This window comes from Rosa chinensis, chromosome 5 (genome assembly GCF_002994745.2).
Source record: "Rosa chinensis cultivar Old Blush chromosome 5, RchiOBHm-V2, whole genome shotgun sequence".
NCBI lineage: Eukaryota > Viridiplantae > Streptophyta > Magnoliopsida > Rosales > Rosaceae > Rosa > Rosa chinensis.
In genome coordinates, this window is record NC_037092.1 from 42,745,667 (window position 1) to 42,762,746 (window position 17,080).

At 36.7% G+C, this 17,080-nt stretch overlaps 1 long non-coding RNA gene and 1 pseudogene across 2 annotated transcripts; both read right to left on the minus strand.

Moving 5' to 3' along the window:
* Positions 1-5,085: 5,085 nt before the first annotated feature.
* LOC121053103 lies at positions 5,086-9,308 on the minus strand. Of its 2 annotated transcripts, none has more exons than XR_005810782.1 (9): positions 8,927-9,308; positions 8,536-8,783; positions 8,322-8,448; positions 7,434-7,654; positions 6,489-6,553; positions 6,264-6,354; positions 5,959-6,068; positions 5,434-5,754; positions 5,086-5,340 (listed from the first exon to the last, which is right to left on the minus strand). It is a non-coding gene; the product is annotated as an uncharacterized LOC121053103 (long non-coding RNA). The 2 variants fall into 2 exon arrangements; XR_005810781.1 differs by having other exon boundaries at positions 8,876-9,308.
* A 4,540-nt stretch (positions 9,309-13,848) lies between these two features.
* Positions 13,849-16,460, minus strand: LOC112203882 (annotated as a pseudogene).
* Between the last annotated feature and the right edge of the window lie 620 nt (positions 16,461-17,080).

Here is a 17,080-nt window from a genome sequence, read left to right on the forward strand (position 1 = left end):
TCAAGTCATAGCAATCATCGTAACCCCACACTCTGACATCCGTAGGTAGCTCCGACCATCACAACAGTCCTCTCGATCTTTGTTAACTTAATAACAATTCAACTCCACTACCGAGCAGTCATCACACTGATCATCACACAGATTTCACCGGTCATCACACAGATAGCAATTCCAACTCATCACACAGATAGTCATCGTCCTACTAATCATCACACAGATTTCGCCGGTCATCACACAGATAGCGATCATCACACAGATTTCGCTGGTCATCACACTGATTGCATTGATTTATCACACATATATTCCTACACAAGCTTTACATGACAATTATCACAAAGATTCATCACACTGATGTCATCAATTCATCACACAGATTTCACCGGTCATCACACAGATTGCATCGATTTATCACACAGATATTCCTACACAAGCTTTATATGACAATTAGCACAAAGATTCATCACACAGATATTCCTACACAAGTTTTACCATATCTTAATTCTCAATTAAGACAGTCATTTTAGACCCATGGTATCTCAACACATAATATTCTACAATCACAACTCAATACACATTTTCACCATTCTCGAGCAATATTGAACTCATTTCAAATATTGTTCACATCACAACGAAACTACCAATACATATATATATTTCACACACACACACACACACACACACACATATATATATATATATAAATACGTAGTCATCCACTCAGGAATGCCACTAATACCAACTATAGTCATAGTTAACCTAATAACTCCAAGACCATATGGTAATTATGCTCATAACGAATATCATAAGATTTACTCACCTCGAAATTCCCGCTGCGTCTTCAATAAAGAACAAAGCAGCCAAATCACAAAATAACCGTCCAAGAATACTTCGTCAAGTACCTAATCACATATTGTCTCAACTTAGTACCAATTCACAAACGATTTAAGTCTGAAACCCTTGTTTTGAACTAAAATCCCCAAAATGATGCCAATTGAGGCGAAACCACATCCGAGACCACCCAATGTCTCCGGAAGACTTCTACAATCGATATGTCAAAATCACAAGTCGATAGGACGCTCAAATCCTCACGGATCGAATCATCGAAAGGTCCGAAACCGTAAAAATCACAACATATTCATACGATCTCCAAAAATTACGTATTATGTATTGAAACGCTTGAATCGATGAGTAGATGATATATAAAACTAGAAACTATCCATTATATGGTCAGAAAGCCACCAGAACGCCGCCACAGTTGGTGGTGCAACCACCACCGACCAAAACTCAAAACTACATTAATCCAACCGTCCAAAATGTCAAGAACACCAAATAGATCAACTTTAATACATGGGGTTCAAGCCAACTCGGCCTAGATCACCGCCACAAGCCTCCGTGAACTGTTCACCTTGAGTTGATCCGATTCCAACGTGAATCGATCAAAACAAACACCATGGATCGCTTGAGGAAGCTCCCACGAACTCAAAACAGGAAGCTTGAAGCCGTGTAGTCGCCGGAGCTACAAATTCCGATCGGGTCCGATTGCACTCAAAATCACTGCCTTGCAGCGCCGCTGTGGGTGAGAATTGTCACTAGTGTCCGCCGTAGAGAGGACCGCAAGGTGGAGGTGAAGATGTCTGTGTAGGTTTCATCGGTAGAGGTCGCCGGAAAAAGGAAGGCCGACTGGGGGGGAATTGCGGGTCCGGGTCGGGTCGGTTGTGTTTTAGGAGAGAGAATAGAGCTTCAGACTTTCTGAAAAGGGAAGCTTGCCAAAAATATAAATAGTAATTTCCGAAAACGGAAATCCCTATTTATAGATTTTTCCCAATTTTCAATCCCTCATAACTTTCTCATACGAACTTTGATTTTCTCGTTCCGCATATCCACGAACTCGTATCGATGCGCTCTACGACTTTGGTGAAGGAAATTTTTGGAGAATCCCAACTTATAAATAGTCAAGCTTCGCGCCCCCACTAAAACCATACCTTTCAAATAACAATTCGTCCGAAACGCTTCCGCTCCATCCACGAGCCACGAAATCGTCCAATAACCACTAATTAAATTCTGAAAAATCCTCGGAAAATAATAACAAATTTCTGGGGCACTACATCCTTAGCCAAGAAGGACTGTGTGTGTGTGTGTATATATATATAGTCCTCACTTATTTTGTTGTTAGGTCTATATGAATAGATTAATTATGCAAATTTTCAGCTAAATTAATAATCGTTAAGGCATTCAAAACTGTAATTTACAATTATAAATATAAACGATTCAGGTTTGACAGATTTCGCTCGTCTATTGATTTAATTTAATTCCATATCTTCATGGTCATCAATTTGGCTGAAAATTTATATAAGTGATCTATTCATAGAGTCATAAGAATTAAATAGTTGAAATGCCGATATGTGAGCGAAAACTGGATCCTACCCATCAAAATGGTCAAAAATATATATATATATATATATATATATATATATATATATATGGCCGTTTCACTAAGGGATTCTTTTCACATATTTAAACAAGTTTAAATTCAGAAAACTCGGGCAAGGAAAACGTTTAAACTTTATATATTTTATTTGTTTAGAGGGAATGAACTCATGGGGGGTTCAATTAACTCTAGGACTTTTTAGTTCACTAATTGTATCGCAATTGAGTGCCTTCAATTATAATTTTTTAAATTATGAATTACTACGTAATATGTACGTAATATGTGATGTTTTACTCGTTTTTATTAATAAATTGAGCTGCCAAATTTAAATGAGCGGCGTCTGTCAATTTAGTTAGTTTTTTGACCCTCAAAAAGTTTGAATCTAAAACCTTGATCCGTACGTTGCTTTGCTTTGGTAACCGATTGATATTACCTGTCCTTCAGAACAACAAGTCTAGGACCCACTCAAAAGAAAGAAACACAACAAATCTAGTAGTCTTGGTATCAAAGTAAACATGTCATTATCCAAAAAAAAACGTCAACATGTCAACAAGAAACTATGAAAGCAATGTAAGATAAAGACAGGTGTAGCGTAAATGAAAGAGTTAACAACACGTCATACTTGGTATGGGTCCACTGAGGAGTTTATGTTCCAATTTGCTTCTCCTTTTTGTGTCTTTAGGCAAGACTCATTCAACATATTTACGATTTTTTCGTCCTTCGGTCCTTCCCGACTTTAAAAATGACTACACTCTTTAACACACGCTCACGCACAAAAGTACTTTGTCTTTAACTATAAAATAACAAATCCTTTTAACGAGTGAAAATGGTGTCGGTGATCTTCTTCACTTTTTTTTTTTTTTTTGATGACCTGTGGGTGATCCTTGATCTTTGTTGGATTGCCTAGATGAGATTATTTCTAGTCGATCAATGTAAAAACAACTTCTAAAACTTATAATCATTTACCGAGATGAATGCTCATATTAGTTAACGAGATGTTTAAAACTTGAAACAATATGAACTCTAGTGGATTGCTAGTCTCCACACACATTAGTGGGAGTGTGATGTGGTTGGAGTGCTCCTCATTCATACTAAGGCTCCATTTGAAACTGTTTCGCTTTAAAAAAAAAAAAATCATCTTTTTTCTAAAATATTAGATTTTATGGTGTTTGGAAAATAAATAAAAAACTGTAAAAATAACAATGGAGAGAATTGATATACTCATTTCATTAGAGAGTCCCTTTATATAGGGTGAGGATTACAATGGTAATAGCAATTACAATAATGGATAATTGAGTTGTAACCACTAATTCCTTAATTCCCTCTTCGTCAGTTACTTTGACGAAGACACATAACATGTTTTTCCTTTAACACTCCCCCTTGTGCCAAGTCAAAGACGAAATGGTGCATGAATTGTTGCCTCACTAAAAACTTTGTGAGAAAGAAAAAAAACACTTTGGTCGAAGGAAAAGAGCACAACGCACCTATTACATTTGATGATAATATGTATGTGTTAGAGTCCCCCTGACGTCTACACCTCCCCCTGATCCTTACATTAGTCAAGGGAGCTTGGAAAGTTGTCGCGTGTTTCTCAAACATGGCTTTAGGCAATGATTTGGTGAACAAATCTGCCACATTCTCCTCAGACCTTACTTGATTCACTTGAATCTTGATCGAGGAGAGCATGTTGTTGTTGATTGTAGAAAAACTTTAGCGATATGTGTTTTGTATTATCATTCTTGATATAAACTAGTTTCATATGTTCGATGCAAGCTGCATTATCTTCATAAATGCAAGTAGGCTCTTCAGTGGTAGAACTCAAACCACTAGTCCCTTGAATATGTGTAATGATAGCTCTTAACCATATACACTCACGGACCGCCTCATGTAGAGCAATGATCTCAAAGTGGTTCGAGGAGGTAGCCACAAGGGTTTGCTTGGTTGATCTTCAAGATATCGCCGTGTTGCCAATGGTAAATACATAACCAATTTGGGAAACTATGCCAATAATAGCTTCAGACGACAGATGATATATGTCGTCTGATATGCAAATTATCTGTTGTGTATCCAGCTGCAGTCTCTTACGGCATCAGATGACAGACATCCTCCATCGTCTGTCCTCATTCACACAATAGAAGTTTCACAAGGCTCTGTCGTCTGAACAACCCAACTTTGAAGGATTTGGGGCTTTCTGTGGTTACTAATCACATGCAACGACACATTAATGTTGTTCAAATCAATTACATACTACAGTTTTAATAAAACTGTTGTTGTATGAAATTAAATAAGAACACATTTATATGTTGTCTGAGGTTACCAATATAAAGGCATGTTTAACAATCTGTTGTTTGAATGCATTTTCAAAGACATTTAATTGTTGATATAAGCTGAGAACAACGTTATTACGAAATCGAATTCTGTTGTGTGATACTTAAATGAACTTCGCTTTTTCTGTTGTCTGTTAGAAGAACTTCTGTTGTTTGATAATGAATTGAACTTCACTTCCTACAAGTATTTAGGAACGACATATAGTTGTTCTTTTTGTTGTTACTATATTTGTGGTACAACATATCATAAACTTGTATGTGTTGAATTTGTACAAAATCAAACCTCATTCATTCTGAACAGACATCAAAAGCATATTATAGGACCTAAAATTAGCAAATTTCTCATTGCATCAAGTAACCCACCAAACTACAATCCCATCAGTTTCAAGATACTAAACTAGCTAGCAGCTAGCTTTTACATTAGCTAATTTCAAGTACGGCCATTGTTGTAATCAGCATAATATCTTGAAAGCCCCTATGTCACTAACTATAGAATACAAATATATTAACAAGTGTCGATTGCACTGACTTCCTTCATATACTTAAGTGTTTCATTTTAGAACTGCACTCAATATGAGATCCTCTCTGCATGCCAAACATAATAGCTTATTATACACAACTAAAAGGCATTATGGAAGCATATATAGTTCTGTAAGAACAATATAAACAAAATATTACATGAGCACAAGTGATGATATCAGATCCCACCTCACTACAACAGAGAAATCTGGGCTAGTCACTCAACTAATAGCTAGCATTGAGTTTTCATCTAACCTGTCAACTAGAAACAAGCAGCTTCTATCAACATACTTTAATCACCACTCGAATCACATATAAATGAACTGAAGCTTTTAGTTGCAAGGTGTACAATCTTTTGAATTTGATCACTTACATACCACACCAAGATAAGAGTACGTACTGACCTCTTCTTTTGTCCAAGGTATCAATTGTTTGAATGTACTAGTGATTCATCTAGTATGGCAAAAGATATTATTGATCCTATTAATCAAACTGACGATGTTATTCACCAAGTAAAAACAGAAGGTAATAAACTAATAGGAGTGTCCAAAAAAACATTGCTCAAACTGACGATGATATTCACCAAATAAAAACATAAGGTAATAAACTAATAGGAGTGTCCAAAAAAACATTGCTGACTTTATTTTCTTAATGAATACTAAAGAGCATCAGTGATCTCTTTACCTCAAGATTGTCTGCCCTTGACGTTCTTTGCAACATTAAAACCAAATTGAGGCTACATTAGCAGCAGAAATATTGACAATTTCAACTGGCTACTTCGAGTGTCCTCTTCCCTGTGAAAGAATAACATTAGACTAAACACTAAACATCTAGAAATATGTTCTCATGCAACATATGGGTTTATATCATCTACAAGATTCATATTTCAGTAGATTGACTTGATATTACTTTGATTTCAGAAGCATATCAGATGAATCTTTTTTGGAAAGCAACAGATAAGAAAATTGGATGTGAATTTTTAGACTCACTTGTTGGATTCACTTCACGAGAGATTTTAATTGCATCTGATGTAACAAGATCTTGATTAGCAGGTGAAATTGCTAAAATTATACTGCTGGGCTACATAAAATGTTGAACAAATAAGATGATTAAACATAGTAACAACTTTAGGGGAAAAAAGAGAATTATAAAAAATAAAAATAAAAAGAACAAAAAAGAAGAAGAAAGCATATCAAAATTTCAATGGACTTTACCTTCTCAATGTAGGAGAGAACCATATTTTCAATGCCCTGGCGCACAATACTATCTGGCTGACCGTCTACATTTACCAAGGCAGATTGTTAAGAGTCATATTAAATATATGATTAATAGAATTCAATAAAAATTAATATGTACAAGGATTCCTAGGAATGTGTTAATAGCTATGCATTTATGTTCTACCATTCCTTTTTCCATCCATAGCCTACAAGGATCCCTTCTACTCTCACAATCCGTGACTAGGTCACTCATTCAAAAATGTCAGCACACTTTAGTTCTAGTTATACTAGTTTTGGAAATCCTAAAACAGCTAGCCTTCCATCTTATCTGTTTATCATTTTAAGAAATGTGATAATATGCAAAACTTGAGTAAATTTTCCTAAAATTGTAAATGATATTTGAAATAAGATTGTCAAATCCAAGTCAAATTACTGTGTTAACAGTCTATGAATACCTCCACACGTACTTTCTCAGCAACATGCTCAACTTAGAAAATTCACCAAAAATTCATTGCAAATCCAAATGACAAGGAATCAGTTTTCAAACAAGCGTTGGGATGTCTAGTTCAATATACAGAAAAACCATAACTTAAATGATTCAAGTCGAAGTTCAAATCTCAACAGAAAATCAGAGGAACATTTAAAATTCTGAAACTTTCTCAATTACAGACCAAACTTGAAAAATTCACAGAACATTCAGTTTATGTCGAAATGTGATGAAACTTTCCAGATCCTTTGCTAACTAATAGAAGTAAAACATATCAAAACTTCAGGTCATTTGAAGGTCAAGAAGTCAGGAAAAAGAAATACCAAAGAAGGCTGTACTGCAGGACAGTTTCTGCAGATTTCTTTTAAAATACCAGAGTTCTTGGTATCATAATCCTTAAACTGATGGAAGGAAAATGATTATAATTTCACAATGAGACCTATAGTTAACAATACCAGAGTTCTTGGCGTCCTCTTGCCTTATCCACTTCTTCTGGGCATTGAGATTCCAAATCAAAGCCCCGAATTATGCTAGGGCAGCTCCTTACAAAGCCAAGCCAACTTGAACCTCTGCCACTGCTCCGGGAGCTCATCCAGCTCGTGAACCTCTAGATTGGGCAAGGCTGTGATCATCACCAAGTAGAACACTCCTATATATATGTAATGCCCTGCGTCGTCTGAGTAAAACCAAAGAGAAAAGGTAACTTCATCAGACTACATGCATAGCGGAGTCAGGTTTTTCGATTTGGACAAAGACTTTTCCCTAGCATCAATCACTCACAAGCATGCCTGCAAGAGTGATCAACCACAAGCTTGGCTCTGGGTTCATTGGGGTGACTGATACCCTTTAATTGACAAGGATCATTGAAGGAAAGACTCTAAATTTATATGTTCAGAGGCAAAACTTAAAAGTGTCAGACAACTAATTCAGATTTTTTTTGTTGTTGTTATATTATCAACAAAACTCTCAAAGACAGTCCTAGTAGAAGTTTGGCAGAACCTCATAAATGTGAAATCTCAGCTCTCCCAAATGAGATCGGCAAAACTTAGTCCCTCCCACAAGTAGGCTCTAAATCTCCGGATCCATATATTTGAGGTGCAAAATTTAGAATACTACTATACATGGTTTCTAAGCTCTACAACATATCAAAGCAAAACAAAAATTTCATGATTGCAATCGGGCGACAATGTGTAGCCAGAAATAGAATATTAACTCTTTATACACATCTAATACATTAGAATTGCAATTAAGCTAACTGCTAAACATGTTCACTGTAATTGCCAATCTGCTATTGAAATTAGATCTCAAGTAAAAAACTTTAGAGAGCATACAAAGAGACCAACCTGGTTTCCAAAGTAGCCTCTCCCTAGCAAGCACAACAGCACCAGGCAACCTCTCATTCCCACTCACTCTCGGTCCAACCTGATTACCCGTACCCGATTGCTCTGGGCCAATTCCAGCTCCACGCTCCTGAAACCAACAGCCCAAAATTCAACACCACGAAAAAACCCAAAACAAGACAACCCATGTCTAAGCAGTAGGAATATAGGATACTACCAAAGAGAATATGATATTAAGACTTCTATGTTTGAGCACGTGAAGATGGAATAGGTCACTAGATGATGTACGACACACAACTAGCAGAGAAGCAAACGAAGAGATAGAATATAAACACAAAGCCAATTCGTTCTCATTGGACTTCCACAGAGCCTTGACTGAATTGAATTTCTAAGATCTAGAAATCGAATAAATCCACAGGTTCCAAATTTTCTCCAAGATGATCTCGATTTCTCAAATAGAAGACCCTAAAAATATCACAATTGAAGATAACCAAGATTAAACAATAGAAGCTCAAATTAAACCCGAACCTCAGATCTCACCGTGTAGCATGATTTACCTAAGTGAATGAGGCTGAATGAATTAACAAAGGAGGAAGAAAGTGCTAAACTGTTAGGTCGACAAATGTATAAGAACCAACGAGCTCGGTGATTGCGACGGCGGCAATGGTGGTGGTTTTTGATTGTTCGTCTTCTTCCTCATCTTCGTCCATGTACTTAGATTGGAGGTTGGCCATTACTTCCCATTCCTCCACTCCCGAAGGAAGTGTAGCCACTGCTACATAGAAAATTGAGAGAGATATAAAGATTGAAATTTTAGGGTTTGAGAATCTCGATTTGGGGATGTTGGGGCTTCTTTGATTGGATTTCTCCGAATTGAATCAAATAGGAAACTAATGAAAGCCAAGCTAGCTGGGGGAGATGAATCGATGGAGCTGATTGCTACGCCAAGTGAGGTCGGGAGAGACCGATGGAAAGAAAGGTAAGCTTTTGAAAATTTTAGCTTGGTGTGGGAAAAACACCGGGTCTTAGGGCAAAAGGGGTGAACAGATTTAGTGGTGTCAAAAACCTATTTTTGGCCAAATTTGGGTATACTTTTTCTCCATTTGCTCAGACAACATATAAATGTCATCCCAATTTTTAACATTTTAATGAGAAATCCTCAGTCTTTTAAGACGACAGTTATCTGTTGTCCTAATTTTCTAACTTACAAAAAAGATGAAAAAACCAAAATAGTATGGATTCTCATGCTATTCAAACAACAGAATTAATTTATATGTTGTCTGAAGAAGTTTAAAAACTTCAGACAACATAAAACAAAAATTTTGTTGTCTGAAGGCATTATTGGAATAGTTAACGACCTTTATGTGGGTCAGAGAGGTACCCAGCATCTGCAAAACCAACTAAAATATTATTTGGGGTTTCGGTGTAGTGGGTGGCGCTTTCACCATCAACATTTCCTTTAGGGATTACAGTTCCATCTATGGTCCCTCTTGTCTCTCTTTAGGGAAAGAACAGTCTCAAGTCAATAGTTCCTTTTAGGTATCGAAAAATATTCTTGATACCATTCTAGTGACACTACGTTGGCACTGAGCTAAATCTAGCTAACAAGTTCATTGAGAATGCAGTGTCTGGTCGAGTGCATTGGGTTAAGTACAATAATCCGCCTATTGCACTTAAATATGGAATTTCAGCTCCCAACACCTCTTCGTCATCTTACTTTGGACGAAATGGATCTTTCTTTGCATCCAAACTTCAACCGATCATGGGAGTGCTAGCAGGATGCGCTTTGTCCATGTTAAATCGCCTGAGCATCTTTTGGACATACGCATACTGGTGGATTAGTATTCCACAAACTCGGTATTCTAGTTCAAAGCCTAGACATAATCGAGTTTTCCCAAGATCCTTCATCTCAAATTCAAATTTCAAGTACCTCGCAATTTCCCTTATTTCATGAAGAGTACCTATTATGTTCATATCATCGACATATATAGCTACAATTGCAAATCCTGAACTTGTTTTCTTTATGACTACGCAGGGGCATAATTCATCATTCTTATATCCCTTCTCAATCAAGTAGTCACTTAGACGGGTGCACCATATCCGCCCAAATTGTTTCAATCCATAAAGTGAGCGTTTCAACCTAATTGCAAACACACTTCGTGGTTTAGAGTCACTTGATTTGGGTAATCTAAGGCCATCAGACACTCTCATATATATCTATGAATCAAGATCCCCATAGAGATATGTAGTAACCACATCCAAGTGATGCATTTCCAGTCCTTCAGAAACTACCAAGCTAACCAAGTAGCAAAACGTTATAATGTCTATTATAGGAGAGTATGTCTCCTCGCAATCAATTTCAGAGCGTTGTGAGAAACCTTGCGCCACAAGGCGAGCCTTGTACCTCAGGACTTCATTCTTCTCATTATGCTTTCTAACAAAGACTCATTTATGTCTTACAGGTTTTACACTTGGTGGAGTTAGCACTACCGGACCAAATACCTGTCTCTTTGCCTGAGAATCTAGTTCTGCCTTGATTGCTTCTTTCCATTTAGGCCAATCTACTCTTTGTTGACATTCTGCAATAGAGCGTGGTTCTACATCATCATCCTCTATGATTTCTTGAGCAATAGTGTATGCAAATACATCATCAATGTGTATGGAAGATCTTTCCATCAACTCATAGACACTCTCATAATCCATTGAGATTTGTTTGTTATCTGGAATCATTTCAAACATCGGAGCGTCCTCCAGTATTGATTCATGGACATAACTATAATCAGAGACAATCTCATGAGAGAGATTTTCTACATTAATGATTAATGGATATGTTTGTGCCTTATTCGCCCTCTTCTTCCTTGGGTGAGTGTCAGTCGAACCAAGTGGCCTCCCTCTCTTCCTTTGGGGAGCCACGGCCTCAACCACACCTCCACTAAGTGTGGTTGCAGCCAAGGTTTTAAATATCTGTTTTAAATATCTATCGGAACTTTGAAAAAATGAGATATCGGAAATATCGGGGATATAGAAGAAAATATATCGTTTTTGAAAGAATCAATTTATTAGAATTACATATAAGTACATATGAATGTTAACTTTATCTACATCCAAAAAGAGAATCTAGGTGGTTGAAAAGCCTCTCGCTGGTCTACAAAAATGCAATAATCAGACCAAGACATATGACCCATATAGTACGAATTGTAGTGATAAACATGATAGTTATAGATCTCTTTAGACCTGCCGACTGTTTCCCCTATAAGGGGATAATAAGGATGAATCCAATTGGATGACTGATCATATACTTCTGTATATTGATTATATCCATAAGCATCATAGTCAAATTGATTGTTGCCTTCATGAGATTCATTTGAGATCTCACTGCGCTTTGTGCCTAAACTGATAGAGTCAAAACTTAAGGTAATTGAAGAAACATCAGATGGAGTACTTTGATAATCAGATGGAGTACTTTGATCATCAGTTGCACCTCTAGTTCTCCTCTCATATCGGGTATTCTCTTGAGCATCATGACCAACTGTTCTCACTCTGTGGTCTTCATCTTGGGTGGTATGATCAAAATTACCTTCACATATATATTGGTTTAATCCTCCACCCGCAGAAGATTGTCCATATTCATATCTTTCACCTCTACCACCTGTTCCACTTCCACTCTCTCCACCTTCATCAGAATTATCTGGAGTTGCTGTACCACCCCACGCATCATCACTATCTGAATTATCTCCTAGGTTTTTAACAACTTCTTCAGATAAGACCCTCTGTACGTTGCATTTGGAGAATTACTTCTGAACCAGAATCGCTTTGAGTGTATTTCTCCTTACCTAGATTCGCCTTGAGAGGATTTTCTCCTCACCTAGATTCGCCTTGAGGAGATTTTCTCATCACCTAAATTTACCTTGAGGGGATTTCTCCTCACCCAGATTTCCCTTGAGGACATCTCTCTTCACACAAATTTGCATTTAGAGAATTACTGAGTTTTTTTTTTCTATTTTTTATTTTTTTCCATCAGATTTTCAGGTATTTCTTCACTTTATCGGGGATATATCTCAAATATCTAAGATATTAAGGATATTTGACGATGTCGGAAAAATTTCGCAGAAACGGCAGAAGATAAGATATTCTCCCCCATAGATACATCGGAAATATCGCAGATATTTAAAACCCTGGACTTGCAGCGCCTCTATCCTTGTTAGGGACTTCTAAACTTGCAGACACATTTGCAGCTGGTGTATGTGATCTCGTCACTTTTGCGATATTAGTAAACGCATCAGGCCTCGAATCTTCTACGTTCTGAAAATCGATTATTCTTTTCACTTCACTTTCACATTGTGAAGTGCGGAGATCAAAATGAGACAGAGCGGGGACAACCACGACTATTCCTGTCGTTCCCTTGAAAAATCTTTTTTCCTCTCCCCCCAATTGACGAGAAGACTATCTCATCAAAGTGACAATCTGTAAATCTAGCGGTAAAGAGATCGCCTGTCAAGGATTTCAAATAGCGATAACTGTTGGAGATTCGTATCTAACATAAATATCTAATCGTCTCTGAAGACCCATTTTGGTAGCTGTGGGGGCGCAATAGGCACATATACTGCGTAACCAAATATGCGTAAGTGTGAAATGTCAGGCTCATATCTAGTTACCAACTGGTAAGCAAAAAATGGTTGGCTAGCAGTGGGTCTGAAACTAATAAGTAAAGTTGCGTGCAATATTACATAACCCCAGACATATATAGGCAGGTTGGTATGCATAACCAGTGCCCTAGGCACCATTTGTAGCATTTTGATGGAGGCATCTGCGAGACCATTTTGTGTATGCACATGGGGTACAGGATACTCTACATCGATCCTAATAGACATGTAATAATTGTTAAATGCTTTTGATGTAAACTCTCTAGCATTATCAAGCCTTATAGACTTGATAGGGTGATCAGGGTGGTGAGCCCTTAAATGTATAATCTGTGCTAGAAGTTTTGCAAATGCAGCATTTCTTGTGGACAATAAAGCGACATGTGACCAGTGTGTCGATGCATCCACTAGAACCATAAAGTACTTGAATGGTCCGCATTCTGGATGGATAGGTCCACAGATATCTCCTTGTATCATTAGTAAGAATGAAATGTTTTGTTTGTATCTTTAGCATAGGAAGGTCTCGATCATGTTTTTGCTAAAGAGCAAGATTTGCAAAACGAATGATGTGCCAGAATCCAAGCTGTAGCTTCCTAGCCAGTCTCAACAAGCTTGGCAATGTTACAGAGCATATTATTAGGAAGACACTTTCTTTGTGGCAGTGTCAAATAACACCAAAACTCATGTCATCAAACACCAAACTCAACTAATTAGTTAACACTTCAAAAGCTTTAATAGATTCTAAATAAGTCAAAGTAAAACCAACAAGAAAAAATAAAAACTGAGAAGTATAACAAAGTCACTCACAGTAGTAAAACAATAAAAGATGCTAAGCAACTTGAAAAGAAACCTTTCTCTTCTGAAATCAAAACTACCCAAATGGCCAATTGCTAACACAACCCTCCTTGAACAACAAATCGAACTTCGCTGAACACTTTCTCCTTGTCTTCCCAATAACTCGTGTCGCAGCCCTTGAGAGACCCGATCTCTACACCTCTCCCTTCTCCTTCCCTTTCTTCCCCCTTTTTTTCTTCTATCTTCATTCCTTCCCCTTTCTTCCCCCTTCTTTTCTTCATGTAGCCAAAGTTTGTAAGCATTACCTTTGTAATAAATAAAATGTCCACAATGAAAGTCCAATCTTCAAAGAAGAAAAGAAACTTGGAGTGCAATCAACCAAAAGAAAAGCTATGGTACCAGCATACGCAACAAAGCTAACCAGCAATAAAGCGAAATATAACAAGGCAAAAGCAATGTAGAAAAATCTTAACCAACCAATTGCTGAAAACTGAACCACCAAAATCAATACCCAAACTTAACAAATTCAACTTGTATAAAACTCTAGTAAGAAAACAAGGGGAGTTCTCAATTTCAAAGAAAATAATGACAACTAGCACATTCTTCCAAACTAACAAACAAAAATAGCTCTCTGAAATTTGTAGCACAGTTGATTATTAGAGGGTGGATACACACATGCAACTTTGTTTTGCGTAAATAATACAGAGTGAAGCAAGCCTACCTTTGCAGTCAAGTTTGACACAACCATATGGAACTTTTCTCTAGTTTTCGTACCTGCAGCCTGCCCTGTCTTTGCCACCTTGCTAAAAGCACCATTGAACCAAGCTGCTGCCACAGTCACATACCTATCAGCACCAAATGAGAATTGTCAGCTAAAATTTGTTTCTTCCATTCATCTAAATTAAGCTGGAGTAAAACAACTCTTGAGAGGTCATCAACTTTGCCTTTGTTTAACCACAAATCTCTATATCATATCTTTCTATATCTACATTACTCTTTCTAGAGTAGATAACCCTTATGAGCAGGCCACTACCTAGAAACACCAAACAGGTACATGCATTATGATTTTAGGGAAGATAGAATATTATAATCGTCTTATACAACTATACATGTAACTTTAGTAGAAAAGAAAATCAAGTTGAAGAATCTACGAAAAGAAACATCAAAGAACTAAAAGGGTACAACCTTGTGAGTGTGTAATGATGCTTGGGGTAAAGATCCTACTATATGCATGTCCAAGATGTATACGCTAAAAGCGACTTTATTTTTGAACTTTTTTTTTTTTCTGGGAAGTACATTGATGTCTAAAGAATGTGGTATGGCTTCCTACTAAATAAACTACCAAGTGGCCTAGAAACATAAGTATAAAATATCTCCAACAGATGCCCATGAAAATAGTCTACAAATAGATTCTTATCCTGATTTACAAACAATTATGCACTATCAGCATTGTTTTTATGCAAGGTATGCAATAATTTACATGCTAATGAGCAGAAAACCCAAACCAAAATTGGAGGATCATATTTTCTTGGGCTCATATCACATACCTGCTTGTTTTGACAGTTGATCCAGTATCATTTAATTTTCTCTCTGCTGCAAATATTGCTGCCATTGTTTTATTTGAGACCTGAAGTCTTTGATCAACAGACTTCACTTTCTCGTTAACCACTGAAAAGCCTACTGTCGATTTCTCTGTGAGCCCCACTCTCTTGTCAAAGGAAGTTACTTTCTCAGATGCACTTTCTCTCAACCGATGCTTTTCATCAAATGCTTTAGCCTTGTTCACGGCATCTTGTCCAATTGCTGAACCTTTTGCAAACATACTAGACACTACATCTTGAGCTCTATTTACATACACCCTTCCATTGTTAGGAGAGCCATCTTTATCCTATAATTAAAAACACATTACCCTAAGCCCGTTTTGAAATTTTAAAGGGAAATAGAGAGACAATTACTGAGCACTTAAAAGAAAAAAAATTTGTCATAGTTTATTTAGGTACGTACATCATCTCTGGGATCACTAACTGATATATTTCTAGGTAATTTATTGTACAAAACTTGTTTCCATTTCCAGGCAAAATCTCACACATAGTAAAAAAGTACTTAATTCCCTGTATATGATTTGTTTTCAACAAGTTACAATTCTTGAAAGTGTTATATGTGTGGTGGTGTTATTAGCTACCTCAACATTTGGTGAAACACTTTCAGCAGGGGCAGCACAAACAGCACTTTCCACCAATTGCTATGCCTGCAAATATTGCACTAATAAACTGCAAGTTTTGGCCAAAGGAAGGAAACAACAAATTGCGAACAACTTTCAAGGAAACCTACCGGCATCTCATTAATTGGTACATAATTTTCAACAGGAGATATAGTCACAATATAATCAACCATTGTTGCTCCCTGCAATCCAAAACACAAGTTTTTTTTTTTTTTTTCCAATATCTACAGCCAAATAGAAGATGCATGATGACTCCCAAACACAAAATCAAAACCCCAGAAAAAACTTTTAAAAAGTTAAATAAGTAAAGAGTAAAGACATAAACATTGTTATGAATAGAATGGAATTACTAGGCACACTGACTTCAATTCCAAGAGAAAGGAGAGCAATTTGAGTACATACCGATAACAAGAGTGCGATTTCAAGAGCTTTGGCATCCTTGAACATAACAAATGCAATCTTTGATTGCATAGGATCACTGCACATTGCACATTGCACATTGCACACACAACCAACCAGTTCAATATCAAAATTACCAAAACCCAACCAATATTCACACTCGACAGTACATCAAGATACATGATAAAAATTTGAAGAATCAAGAAACTTGGAGTTGGTAATATTAAACAAGTCAATTATTTATCCATACATTCCATTTCGCTCTTTTGACTTTTTTTTCTTCTTTCCTTTCAAAATTTCCAGCAAAATAAGAAATAAAAATTCTTCAGGTTGGTTTTCATTGGCAGGCAAACAGAATGAGAACTAAAGTTTATGTATATAAAATGAAAACGCGTTTTCAGGAGATATGAGATAAGGTTGATAACTATCTGCTTCCAACACAATCTGGTAAACAATCATGGCATGAGAAAAGATCATGTGAATTCAGAAGAAAATTGAACATGTGAGTAAAATGAGAAAAGACAAAGACAAACCATACCCTCTTCACATTGTTGATATCAAAATGTCAATCCAATAGTGGTTGCTTTATTCTATTAAGCATTGCAGACTATTGATAACCTGGTTCAGAGTGCATGAAACCGAAACATAGTTCATGTACAAATGAAAAGAAATGCAACTTGTAATCTATCTAAAACCATTTGAAAATA